The following is a 14,386-nucleotide window of genomic DNA, read 5'->3' on the forward strand; positions in this document are numbered from 1 at the left end:
AAAACAAAATCAATTAAGAGTTATCCAAAGAATGTAAATATATTTGATACTGCACTCTAGTTTGGAAGAAACTCAAATTTGAATAAGAGATCTATTTTTCATTGAGTATGCCCTGCACAGACATAAAAAATGCCAGTAAAACAGATGGCATAATGATTTTGGTAGCTTGACAGACTTACCCCACTGCTTCATTTCTCTCTGTGTTGACTTTGTCCCTTACATTCCAAAGATGGATAAATGTATTAACGTGTAGTTTACCACACAGGTCAGGGGATCTTTCTCATTTGACCTTGAAAACAAATGTTCTGTCTGCTCTGCATGGATAATTCATAAGATTTAGTGGCTCATCTCTGTATGTTTGGCATTTAGAAATGTTGCTTCCCCAAATGTGTCATTGTCTTCTGCACCAGTTAGGTTGTGCATTGCAGCTGAAAGCTGGCTACACATTTATGGGGCCAGCCTCCTGTCACATGGTGATTTCTGGGTTTTTAGCATGAAGGCACAGAATGCTGCTAGCACCACAAAAGTGTCCCCTTTTCCTGAGCAGCAGAACATACTGTTTGAATGTCCTTTGGACACGGTCAGTTGAATAAAAATGTTTGATGCAATTTAAACAAAAAGAAAATAGGTAATGGATGAGCAACAATCACTCTTACAGAATATTCCACTAATCAGTGAAATAACTGAGTGTATTTGTGTATGTGTTTGTGTAGAAACATAGCTGAGAGAAATTAGAGGGCAAAGATAATAACATAGCCTGAATTCCTAACTGTTAGAAGTTTCTGTTAGCTGAATTACTAGACAATGATATCTAGTAAGCAACAGTACTTCCATATAGATAAGATAGAAAAGTAAAATGAGAGACTCAAAAAAACAAGAAAAAGGTCAGTTTTCTAGGTGAGAAAACTAGAAGATGAGACACATCTCATCTGTACAATTTTTATGGGGCAAAATTTGCAGATATTTCTGCTTAACTCCATACCTTCATACCTTCATACCTGCAGAATTCATGCTGGCTACAGGGTTAATAGAATAAAAAAATGACCCTGCTTCAGAGAGTTTGTAGTTAAGAGCAAGATAATCGAATATTTGAATACTATCAGGATACACCCCTCCACATCAAGAGTCAGTGAGACAGTATTGATCTGCTGGGTAAGCAGCAATCACATCTCATCAGTAGCTTAGTCATTATTGAGTCTCTAGTCATCATAGTAAAGTAAAGATTTAATATGGGACTATGTCTGGGCATATATTCACAAAAACCTAAACAAGTTGTTCAGCTCCACTTTGTAGGACTATCATTTCTGTTTAGACAGTGAATAATTGTTAAGGTACATGGAAGGGAGCACTACTAATATTTTTTCTCAGACCAAATGAAATATAAAGACATTCTAAGGAAAAGTCATATTCTTGAAAGCATAGATACAAAAAACCCCCTCCAACTGGCACAAGATATCATTTCCATAAAATCAGGCAGTTATCATAACCTTCTATTACTACTTCTTTTTCCCATATCCCTTGTGCAAGTCCTTGTGCTGCTACGTGGTGAGCCTCAACAACTGACCCAAACTAAAAATAATATGACAAGAAAAAAGCATTGGATTTCAGCTTCATAAGTTCTCCAATCAGTCCCTTGTATGCCACTCTGAACATGGTTGCGCCAACAGAGGGAAAGAGGTAAAAAATTCAAAAATGAGAGCTATCACCTCTTAGGAGCAGCACTAACTTCTTCTAGCTGAAGGTATGCCTGGAATTGTGGTAGTAGAAAAGCTCTCCCCAGAAATAAGACAAATAATGATAACAGTGTATTGCACCCAAAGAAGGATGGTATTGATCTTGAGCTTATTGAATATTTGCCATTTCCATAAAGTCCTTGGCACACTAGCACCAGTAGTTGATTAGATATTTTTAGAGATCCTAAAGAATTTAATGCTTTTTATTATATTATGTCTGTGCCTATTAAAAGATATACTGAATACTGTGCATAATTATGTTCATAAGAGAACAGTAGTAGGATAGCAGCTGAGATTTAATTAATTTTATGGAGAGATAACAATTTTTAGTTGACAGCAAAGTTAAGAAATATGTGCTTGACTGGAAACATCTAAGACCAGGAATGCAGTTTTGTCCTTGTGCTGATGGCGAAAAGTAGCATACTGTTCTGCAGAGATTTGGGAAACATTCTGTTCCACCTGGGCCCAGGGGCCTGAAAGAGCAGCATCCCCAGTGTCCATGGGCAGCATGAACACACTGTCTGTGCTCCTTGCATTTGCTCCTACTGCGGAAGAGGAACCTTTATCTGAGCTTTTTCTCTCTCTTTCTGGTACCTGTGCTGAGGCTGTTTCAAAGGGCAGGTGCTATGCATCTGTACTCTGCAGTTTAGGCACAGCTTTGGAGTTCTTTGTGCCTTGGAGTAAAATGGCCCTGTTGTGCTCAGTCACCAAAGATGTGCCCACTGAGGGGAAAAGAGATATCACCTGTGGGACCTCCTGCCTTTGCTGGTGAATCAAAGTCAATCACCTCCTGCATCTGATTCCACAGGGCAGGTACTCTGGCACCCTGGCGTGCTGCCAGTGCGCAGGTACCAGCATCCAACAAATGCACCGACACCACAGCCAGACCCCAGGGGCTGCAGAGGTCTTCTAAGCTGAATTTGGGAGTACGTTTTATTTCATCTATATGTGCTTGGAGAATAGTGCATTCAAATTCTTGAATAGCATGGCAGTGTTAAGGTTTGTCCACTGTTCCCCACCATGCCCTTTCCAAAGTATGAATACAAACCAAAGGTGTAGTACTTCTGGCAATTTCTCCCACTCTTCCCTTTCTCTTCCTACTCCCCTCCCGGATGACACAGAGTGACTATAGGGGGCAATACAACCTCACCATACACATACAGCCTCTGTACATCGGTTATATGCCATATTAATAGGCGGAAACGTTTAAGAATCAGTTTTTATTTCTTGCTTTTGAATAATTCGTGTCATGATAGAGGTAAACTATATTGTTACCTGGCCTCCACAAAATGGAAGGTTTTAACTTCAGATAGGCTTTTACAAGTTAGATGTTTTTTGTTTGTAAGTGAAAGTTAATAGATAGTGATTTTATTTCATACTACTAATTCAAATTAAAATCTAAAATAAAACGAGCCATAAAAAAAGAAACTAAGGTAATCTTGAAATTCATTTGACATTGATCTGAGCAGAACTGCTTCAAGTCTGTATGTATCTCATATTCATGTAATTCAATCTATATGCCTGTCAATATTTCTGCTGCAGTTTAATTTCTTCAGATCAGCTTCTTTCTCACTTAATGCAGACTTCCTGAAGTTAGTCCAGTTTACAGCGCTTAAATGATATTCTTATATTTTTCGATATTTTTGTGTAAAAAATGTTTACGTATTAAAAATCCTGAATGAAAATGTAATTGTCATACCAACAAAAATACACATATATTAGTTTGGTCTCATTTTTCCTACATTGATTGATGTGCACTTTGCAGTAAGCAAGCAAAGAACGGTAGCAAAGATAATTTCCAGCTCTTCTTGTTCAACAGTGTAAAATTGTGTACCTGAGCTTTTCTTACTCAACCTTCCTGCTTTCTATAAAGGAATAGTTAGAAGATGCAGTTCTGAACTTCTGTTAGCATGATTAGAAAAGCTGTTGTTACAGACTATTTTCTATTATTTTAATTTTGTGTCATTATAAATTTTGACAGTTACTGTTTACCAGAGTTTCCCTGAAGCAAAAATGATTTAATGTTCAACACACACATTAAAATGTGTTCTATTTTCATATGTTAAAGCTGATAGAATTATAATTTAAGCAGAAATCTGTGCTTAACAGTGCAGCACATAGAATCTCTGAACACAGATGAAACTGAAACTTCTATCTGAAGGGAAAACAAAGGCAGCAGTAATGTGCCTTAATAATTACAGTTAGAGCTATGTGATATTTTTGTAATGAAATTCAAACCCAGGTGAAGATAAAGTACTTTGGGTTTTGTTGTGGAAGCAAGGCATAGTTTGAAACCTGGGCTTTCAGACTTGGTGACTTTATATTGGCTTTATATTGGCTCATAACCAAACCCATAATTTTCACTAAAAGTTCCTTTTCAATTTTCTCATCCATTCAAACTCAGATCTGACTGCTAGGGACAGTAAGTCTCAAATTCTAGAGGAAAATCCACTGACTTCACTGAATGCTGAAAATTCTTAGTTTCTAATCCTCTAATGTGAACACTTCAGGTTTACTCAATAGCTTACTGACCTTTACTTAGCCATGTACACATTTCAGTGGGAATTTTCAATGCTTTTTCACTAAAAATCGTGTTCAACAATATTTCCTGATCATTAAGACCTGTGTACCTAAAGCATAGACCGAGAACATCTTCTACAAGACCAGAATACAAATCTATACCTTTTTGCAACCTCTTTCTTTCTGTCACTTGTCAGATTCATATGAAATCCAGTTTTAATAACTCCTGGTATTGGATATTGAGTGTGACCAGTTGTTATGTATGGTGCTGTTAGAATTTGATCCTTCCTTTCCACTCTTTGTCCAAGAAGAATGCTCAAAGCTAAGCTAGAAAATAATACATTGAGATTGATGGTCCATGTGTATTCACAAAAGTAAAACCCCCAAATCCCCCAAAACTGCAAAATTGATTTTATGACTTTGAAAGAAGAAGTGAACAATTGCTCATCTGAGTACTTGTAGGGGGAAAATAATTAAAAACAACAAAAAATCTCAAACTAAAACCGTACTTATATACTCGCCATGGAAAAAGAGTTCAATAGTTATACAGAATTTCACCTTGTTCTTTATTATATATTGTGCTAAATATATTAGAGGCAGAGCAGCACTAGCAAAATTTGAAGTCTTTTTAAAGGGAAGAGCTGAGTAATTTGATAGACTCATGTAAAAATGGAAAATAATTTAATGCAGATAGCAGGATATACACCAGAATAAAGTATGAAACAGAAGAGACACTTGCAGGAAGATGTGATATAGACTGGTGATGGCTGGAAAATTTCTGATATGGTGTCTGTCGTTAAAACAGGACCAAAAAGAGATCCTGGGAATTAAGACCATTGAACTTCACCTTGCTTCTGGGGAAACTGATTGAGAGTCTAATTAAGGATAGAATAGTTCAGCATATGGATAAGTATAACCTAATAGGGTCAAACCTGCACAGCGTTGGTAAAGGGAAAGCATACTTCTCTAACCTGCTAAAGTGCTTTGGAAAAGTTAAAAAATTAGAAGATAAAGGTGACCTGGTGAACATAATTTATCTGGATTTTCAAAAAATTCCTGATGTGGTCCTTCATAAAAGACTATTAAAGGAAAAATATAACTGAGGTAAGGGGCAAGATCTCACACCAGACCAAGAACTGATTAAATGATGGAGAAAAACTTGCTCTGAAAGTCTTCTCCTATGAGTGTAAAGAGGTTAACAGTGGGATTCTCTAAAGGTTCACACTAGAGCCAGTGTTACTTAATATTATTTTTAATGATTTGGAAATTATATCTGCTAAAACTGGCATTAGGCATTAGCTAGTCAAGTTGAGAAGACTGTGAGACTAGGAGAGATTGGTTAGATTGACAACACATATATTTTACCTTGGATAAGTATAAATTTTGGTACTCACTTTATGGGTTATTTTCAGTTCCAGCAGCATATCCTACATCATTATATTCTAGTGAGAATAATTTATCTGCTTTCTGAGTAAGGATACAATAGATATCCCTGCAGCAGCCATGTGGAATGGTTTGCTCTCTCTAGGTATAGGAGTAGACAGGGTTACATGAGGATGAGGAATTCCCATCTGTCAGGTCACTGGACCTTTTCTTCAGGGCAACCAGGCTGCATGGCCAGAACAAGAGTTGTGTTTATCATAAAAGATAAAAATCCTCCTTCATCAATACTCAAAAGTAAATCCTATTCTTGTTAGATGTTGTTGGAGTGTCTGTGTTTTTGAGGCGCTTTTAATTGTGGCACTGACACTGCTGCCTACTGTTCATCTGCAGCCCAGAAGGTTGTAAACTACCACTGGTGTTCATTGTGAGTTCTTGCCTGTTACTTCCCAGCACCCTCAATCCCATCTCTTCTTCATGAAGTGTCAGTAGGAACAACATTCAGTCCTGTATCTCCCGGTACCAATATCCCTGCTGGCTGTCACCTACTTTTAAAGACAATCAGGAACCCTTGCCTGATCAGATTAATCCATAAGTGACTGGGCAAATTGGCTCTGGGGGTTGAGTTTGGTTGGGGTTTTATAATTTGCTTTACTTTTTTCCCTACTGTCTTTTCTACACTGCATTGAATTTTGAATGTGTAAGATTATTTAAAACCCTACCCACTAAAGGGCTAAAGTAGCATGTGAGAAGACTGTGACCTTATATTAAGTATGCTATATGTAAGATACTCAGTTCATGGTGTGCTGCAGATTTCACATCTACTCTGTCTAAACTGAAGTCCATTCATTTTTTTTTAAATAGTTAAGCAGTGAGAGCAAATAGATTATATCTCCTTCAAAACTGAAATGGGTTCATCTAGTTTTGGTATAAGCTCAATGAAGAGCTTTTGTGTTGCTTTCTATGATGATTCTTAAAAAAAATCTATTTTACCATTTTTAGTGAGGCAAAAAGGCAATCTTTGTAAATGCAACATTTTGGACTATGAATAAACACAGTGAGGAAAAAAGAATGGCAAAAGAAATGTGTGGAAATTACAGCACTAAAAATAGCATTTATCTTGATCAATAACTCATGCTTTTAATTTTTTTTTCCTGAAAAATATTAATAGAGTTCTTTAAATAAAAAGAACTGATGCATTTTTTTCTCTTTGGTTGTTGAAGCCCTGTTTGTATTTACATCCAGTCATTTAATGCCCATTAAAGAAGTAATGCTATGTTAATGTAAGGGAAAAAAATCAATGCTACTCAGATCAGTAGCTGTGGGGAAACAGTGCAGCAGCTGGTTTGCAAACAGCAAGCCCACATAGATCAATGAAATTACAAGCTAAATCTGCTGATGCTCACAAACTGCTTCAGCATTGTGATGTCTAACCTTTCTCAAGTTCAAGATCTCTGGCAAGCCAGCAATAGCTAAATGAAGAAAAAAAAAGAAAAAAAAAAAAGGAAAAAAAAAAAGGAAAAAAAAATGCAAGCACAGAAGAAACAAAGAAAGGACATAATGGGCTGGTGGAAAATTTTAGCATGATATATAATACTCCACTTTTGAAGTTATCAGTATAACTGCACATTTGTAACAGATATAAAAGCCACTGTAATCTCCCAGTGAGCAAAGCTGCAATCTACACACTCTGGAGATTTTCTTCCTTAAGAATGTTCAAATCTGTCACATATTACCTTGAACTGTAACACTGGAGGGCTAGAGAGCACTTCAGTAATGTGGTTGTTAATGTGAATTCTAGAAAATAATTTATCAATGAGCAAAAGTACAGCTTCTGCCATGTGCAGTGTCTTTCATTTTATGGTATGGTTGTAGCTTTTAAAATGGTTTGAATTTTGTTAACTTGTAAATTAAACATGCAGGATATTTGACTTGTTGAATGCAAGATTCATTTGCATATTTTATGCTATTTGTATGGTAAGGGAAGAAGCCCCATTACCCCAAGGAAAGCAACACTGGGCTTTATCAGTATCATGTGAATAACATGCCTGTCAAATGATTCTTTTCAGGGCAGTCCTCACCCCATTTGTGCCACTTTTTTAAACACAGAAGCATTTTTCAGGCATTAATCAGCAAGAAGATAGGGGGAACCAATCTCTGAAGATTGCTCCAGAACGGAACACATTTTATGAAGGGAAATAGGTTCATTCCAAGAACAGAATAAAAGGTATCTTGCATTTCCTTCAAATATTGACAAATGTATTTTGTGGGGAACAAAATGTGTACTTGGCAAATATATAATTCTTATTGTCTACTCATGTCCTATTGCTTTACAAATATTAATTAAATGTCACAGTTTGATTCTGTTCTATTGTGTCTGTTTTGTAGGTCGTAAATAAAAAAATACCTAGAGGTTGGAAATATCTTTTTGGTCTTCCAGCCAGGGAGTAGCAAAACAAAAAATGGATGTCTTTTTACCTGTCTTCTGTTATTATACGCTTGCATTATTTTACACACGAAGCACATTCAAGAATCAAATAAACAGTGAGGTGAAGTGTGATTATTTCTTGTATTGTCAATTGTTTCTGCTGAAATGATCAATTTTGGATTTCACTTAAAAGTTGCTTTTCTTCTCTACCTTTCTCAGATACTTAATAATGAAAAAAATGAAGGAATATTTTAATTTTGAAGTACTACACTTCTGTTTTTCTTTTGCTTATAGATACAGATACAGCCATTTTCCTTCCATTATTGAGCATTATGTCAATTCATTACTTTATGGTGCAGCTCAGCAGTGCTGATGGCCAGATGTTTCCTGCTGGATGTGTAGGGAAGACTGATTGTGACAGTAGTTATTAACAAGGTGAAAACTGACTGTGTACACTAACACTGCTGGTGGTGGGCAGACGCTGGTGGAAATCTCTACTTCTACTTCACACATTGGCTAGAAATGAGAGAGATGCCCAGCAGAGGCTAGGAGTTTTTGCTTCCAAGCCTGATCGAAGATCCACAATGGCTGTGGGGAAACACCAGAATTTCCTCACGGAGTCATAGATCAACAACACTTAGGTGTGCTCACATGAAAGATAGGACGTCTGAGAGCTTTGTCTTCAGGTTTTATTCAGGCCTCTTTCTTTATTTGGAGCTTATTGAGAAAACTCTTGTGAAAGTACTGAAACTGCTGAGACACTCCTGAGCTAAAGAGAAGGGTCCTGTTGGTAACAGCATGACCAGCACTTCTGCAAAAGATTTTTCTTTCAAAGCAAAATATGAATTTGTAGTGAAGACTTTGTGGTCATCTTAAGTAAATGAACAAGCTTCTATAAGGAAAGCTGTTCCCGTGAAGAAGCAGGTATGTGAAGAAAAGCAGTTCATCGAGTCTGTGTGCCTCACTCAGGTTTACTTTGTCCACCTGGCAAGCAGTACTAGCCATTATTTTGTTTGTCTCTTTCCATGCACTGTAGTTTGGCAATCAAAGTATGAATCTTGCACATCATAAAGAGTGCATCATTGCAGTGAAGAAACAAAAAGGATAATTGTAGGGGGTGCAATTGCATTGTTCAGAGTTTTTTATTTTAAGAAAAACATCACCATGCTTGGAGAACCCCAGTAATAATTCCTCTTGACTGCAATAAGTACCTACTTTTGAAGAAGAGAAAGCTGATGAGCTGCAGGCTTCCCTGCTGCTAAATTCGTCTAACAACCCACTCATGATGTTTTCTGCTTTAGAGACCAATAGGAAGTTTATATATTGGTTGGATGCTCTTCTTTTCACTCTAGCTCAGATCCTAAAACTTTTCTGTTGACCTGAAAAGCTGAATGCAGTTTGGTTACTAAGCAGCATCAGTTGTGAGCATTGTTCAGTTACACTATCACACTATCACATGCAATTTTACAGAAATTTGTGATTGTAGATCTTCCCAATCACCCTGAATGTAAAGGATATGTGGGGTTTGGAGTTTGGCCTTATTCCTGTATCTGAACCATGTGGTGAAACTTCATCTCTGCAAGGATAGAAACCAAAATCCTGAAATTTGCATCCTGAAGTACCTCAAACCTTTAAATGTGGGCCCAGACCAAACATGAATTTTGAGGCTTATTCGTCTATCTTGGTTGTCATTTTTGATAGTGATCAAAATGAGAAGTAAGAAATTAAAATCTATTTTAAAATTTTCTTTAAAAAAGAAAGATCAGCTCCTTTGACAAATAGGAATATGGTTGGGCAATCTTTTTCTCCGATCTCTGTTATCGTCAGCAAAGCGTATGTACTGAATTGAATCTGGATGAGTAAGTGCTATGATAAAAGCTGTACTTTTATTATATCAGAACATTGCTGGAAAGTACAAACAGAAACCATGAAAAATGCTGTTTTGATGAGACAGCTAGGCCTCTAACCTCGAAGAGCATATACCCTGGCTGCTCATTTGGAAAGAACAAAATGTTTCACATCCACTCAGTCACTGCACAGAAAAAATACTTCTTGAGAAATATATCAGTAAAATTCATGCAGCTTCAATGGAATTATGTGTTGAGGTGTTAATTGTATTTGTATACACACTGCAAGATTTTATTTTAGTCAAATACCAGTTTTACTGAAAATTTTTGGCTTAAATTCACCCAGAATGGCATCATTCAAGAGAGAAGCAAAGCTGAACCAACTTTTAGAGCCTAAGGACCATTTTTTTCCGGAACCCTAGAGAACACGTTTCTGCCCTTGGTGTATGCCACATGTGTGCAGCTTCTGCCAGATTCTTCTCATGCTGTTCTGGTTTCCCACCATGTTGTGACCCAGCATGGCCAGGAACACCTCACAAGCCTCTTTTTTGCAAGCGTTGTCAGATTGGTGAGGGGAGAGGATGGCCTTGCACTTGATGCACAACTGAGCCTCTGGGATAACTTTTCCAACTGTTCGCATTCAAAAGCTACTTCTGAAGTTTGGCATAGCCATTATATGCCATGAGATGGTCTGTGTCCAGTAAAGTGCATCTCTTTCTGGTTTGCTTCACTGCTGGCAAAAAAGCACTTAGAAGTACTTCTAGTTTCAGCAGAGTGACCTCAAGGTCTGTAATGACTGATCTTAGACACTTTACATGGTTTTGGCTGGAATAGGGTCAATTTTCTTCACAGTAACCAGTATGAGCTGTGCTTTTGATTTGTACTGGAAAGAGTGTTGTTACTGCAGGGATGTTTTCATTATTGCTGAGCAGTTCTTGCATGGAGTCAAGGCCTTTTCTGCTTCTTATCCCAATCCAACAGCAAGTAGACTGGGGGTACCAAAGACTTGGGAGGGGACACAGCTGGGACAGCTGACCCTCACTGACCCTCACTGACATTCCATTCCATAAGGCATCATGCTCAATATATAAAGCTGAGGGAAGAAGAAGGAAGGGGGCAGACATTGAAAGCGATGACATTTGTCTTCCCAAGTCACCATTGGGTGTAATAGAGCCCTAACTTCCCAGGAATGCTTGAACACCTGCCTGCCCATGGGAAAGAGTGAATGAATTCCCTATTTTGCTCTGCTTGTGTGTATGACTTTTGCTTTACCCATTAAACTGTTTTTAGCTCAAAACAAGGGTTTTCTTATTTTTATTCTTCTGATTGTGTCCCCCTTCCTGCTGCGGCAGGAGTGAGTGAGTGGCTGCGTGGGACTTAGTTGACAGCTGCAGTTAAACCACAACACACCTTCTTTTCCAGAGCAGGATTTTCCACTTACAAAGAGCTGGGTTTTCATTCTGTCTCTTTGTCAGTATTTTGCACTTAAAGGCATTGGTTTCAGCTGTTCCACTGGCTCAGCAATCTTGAGCCAATAGTGAGTGAGAAAAACATGATGGAAAGGAACAGAGCTGTACTTCCCATCATGAGCAAAGATTTGTTCTGCAGCAAGGGTAACTTGCACTAAGAGAAACTCAAATATAAAAAACATTGCCTGTACAACATTGACAACAACTGAAAAATAGCGTCAGACATGTGAGGATCTAAATATATGTTGTATATTTATAATACTAGGACTCGTTTCTCTGTATCTGTCTTTGTCTGTCTTGATGTGCATATCCTGTCTCCCTGAAATGGGAAATTAATGTGTTGGATAGGCTGTCTTTGACATTCATTTTCATCATTCCTATGCTTAGCAATCCAAACCAACTTTCTGATAATGAAGTTCATGTTAGGAGACAGCGGACTTTTGTATATTAGACATTCTAATTTGTGTGTGAGACTAGTACTGCTTACTTTATGTTTGTTGTAGCAGCACTGCTAGATCTGCACTGGTTAGTGGCCCTGTCAGCATTTCCACTACAAATTTCAGTATTTTAGAGTTTAAAAAACAACTGTTGTTTTTCGTCAGTGGTGCTGCTTCATACATGCTTAGTCAGCAAGAAAATGATTTTACAAATTTTGTGTTTAGGTTATTTTAGCCATTTAGCTCTTTGATTGTAGATGCCACAAAACAGTGTGGGAAAATGGGAAGCGAGGGTTTTTTGCAAAGCTCGGTCCTGAAAGTTGTTTAAATGTTTTTCAGCCTGCCAGTTCATGTGTGTTTGATGTGTTTTATTCTATTAAAAGGCAGTTGCTTTATGACAAAAATAGATCTTCTAGACTGGAGGGTTTGGATGTCTTCGCAACGAAAATTTCACTGACAACTGTTCCCCCATTGCAAAGGTCCGTGCACATGTGATGAGGAGCAGATCTGGACCTATTCAGATGCCAAATCTGTCCAGCTTTCTTAATTTCACACATGTGAAAGTTGGCCTTAATACTCAACTTAGTGAAGATGACATCCCTGAGCATCTGCTTCCTCTATCAAATATTCAACACTGTTTTTTTTCCCCTAACTTTGTTTTAACCTTCAAAAATGGTGACAGACTCCCATCCCTAACCCAACAGATAGAACACGTTCACCTTTATTTTACCCTCAGCACTAACTCCTCTTTCTCGCGGATGGTTTCATGGAATAATGTTGCCATAATTTCTGCTCAAGGTACATTAAAAGCTGTTGCCTTGCTGCTGGCGTGTTATTTTGGCTTCAGGATGGCAAAGGTTGTCATGTGGGGCAGCTGGTCAAGTCAGTGCTCCAGGCAAGAAGCCAAGGCTGTCCTCTTTCTAGTGTTGCCACTTTCTTTCCTCCCCGGTACAAGATCCCTCTCTTCCTCTCAAACTGATACAGAAAGACTATTAGAGAATTAATCACACCTCAGGTGTCTTGGGGAATATTCTTGATTTTCCAGTCACTAATGTGTGAAACTCTTATACTGGAATAATGCCATATGTCAACCTGTGGCAATATCAGGGAAATATTGACAGCATTTCATTAATGAAATGTTGAGCTTGAATGACCTGTAGGCTGAAAATTGAGGTTACATAAATTTAAAATAGTCTCTCAGCTATCATTTGATCTAGAGTTCCTGCATGAACAAAAATGTTGTCTCTGTGGTCACCAGAAAAAAATTATTATTGTGTTACGGTAAGAAAATCTTGCCCAAAGACTAAAACTGAAAAACCTCTCACATTGCGATGATAGAAGGACTTTTAAATTTTATAGTGGCTTTTTTTTTCTTTTGTAGCCCCGTGATAGTGTTCCCAATAGGATTTCCCTAAATAAACTGAGTGTATGGATGCATGCTACTGAATTTAAGCTCTTCATTGTGAGTTTCTCCATTGATTATGTCATGTGTGTCTTTACACTAAATTCATGGCAGAGTAACCATTATAATCTAAAAATTATTATTAAAAAAGTGTTGGTTTTCAAAGACTGTTACTGACAAATTTTACCTGTCTTCAAAATGTGAGAAAAAGAAGCCATGAAAAGCCAGAATAAGAAGTGCAAATTAAGCAACACAGCAGAAATATTAATTAAAAGAGGTTAATTGGGTTGGGGCAGGGTGGTGGGAAATGCTCTAATCCTCTGCATTACCATGTGATGTTTTAGTGCTTGATCATTCTCAAGGCCAGGAAAAAATGGGATTGGAAATTACAGCATGGAGGAGGAAAGAAATGTAATCAACATTTTCATTTCTTATTATTTTGCACATTCCAATGGGAGGGAGAGTGCTTGGGTAGTCTGCTTTAAAAAGAGGAGAGTGTACAAAGCACTAGGATCTCTCCAGAGAATGCCAATCCTGTCTTGTGCAGTAAATTCCTGTGGCCAACCCCACAGGGTAGCTGGAATTGTGAAATAATTAGCATGGCCCTCAACAGATAAATAAGTTTAGAGATGTTCTTTCCTATTTTTGACCTTTCATTTGAAATTAATTTCCCTTATTTGCAACTCTTAAGTGTTTTTACCCTCTCTTTGTAAAACAAAGTAAACTCAATCTTTTATTCTCCAATTCTTTTTATTAGTAACCTGATAAACATGAAGTTTTCTCTTCCCTAAGGAGCAGCAAACAATACTAGAGTGTGCATGATTATTCGTAGACTCCTGTCTCCCAAACAATTTGTGAGTTTGCAATAACATACTGTGTCTTTTTTCCACTAAACTACAAAATCCTGGATGTTGAAAGAAAACGTTTAGTTTCAGAGTTTTCAAAAAACTGCTGCCTCTGTGCAAATAATAGCTAACAACATGTAGACAGTATGAAACACATGATCTTAATATCTGTCACTGAGATTCAAATCTGGATTAAGATCTGCTTAATTCAAAATTGTATGAAAAAACCTATGTAGAAGTTGCAGAAACATAATGATTTTCAGGCAGTTATAAGAAATAATTAACCTTCTCAGACGTTATCCTCTTTTCCTTCAAAAGTATTTTG

The 14,386-nt window shown here is 37.4% G+C and overlaps 1 long non-coding RNA gene across 12 annotated transcripts in view; it reads left to right on the top strand.

The window, feature by feature from the left end:
* Positions 1-14,386, top strand: part of LOC116442286 — a 207,622-nt gene that overhangs the window by 173,920 nt on the left and 19,316 nt on the right. Inside the window, exon 7 of one of the 12 annotated variants that reach the window (XR_004239487.1) lies at positions 7,703-7,860. The exons of the other annotated variants lie outside the window; for them this stretch is intronic. This is a non-coding gene — a long non-coding RNA (uncharacterized LOC116442286). The remainder of the gene's footprint in view (positions 1-7,702; positions 7,861-14,386) is intronic. 12 annotated transcript variants of the gene reach the window in all.

This window comes from Corvus moneduloides, chromosome 3 (assembly GCF_009650955.1).
Source record: "Corvus moneduloides isolate bCorMon1 chromosome 3, bCorMon1.pri, whole genome shotgun sequence".
NCBI classification, from domain to species: Eukaryota; Metazoa; Chordata; class Aves; order Passeriformes; family Corvidae; genus Corvus; species Corvus moneduloides.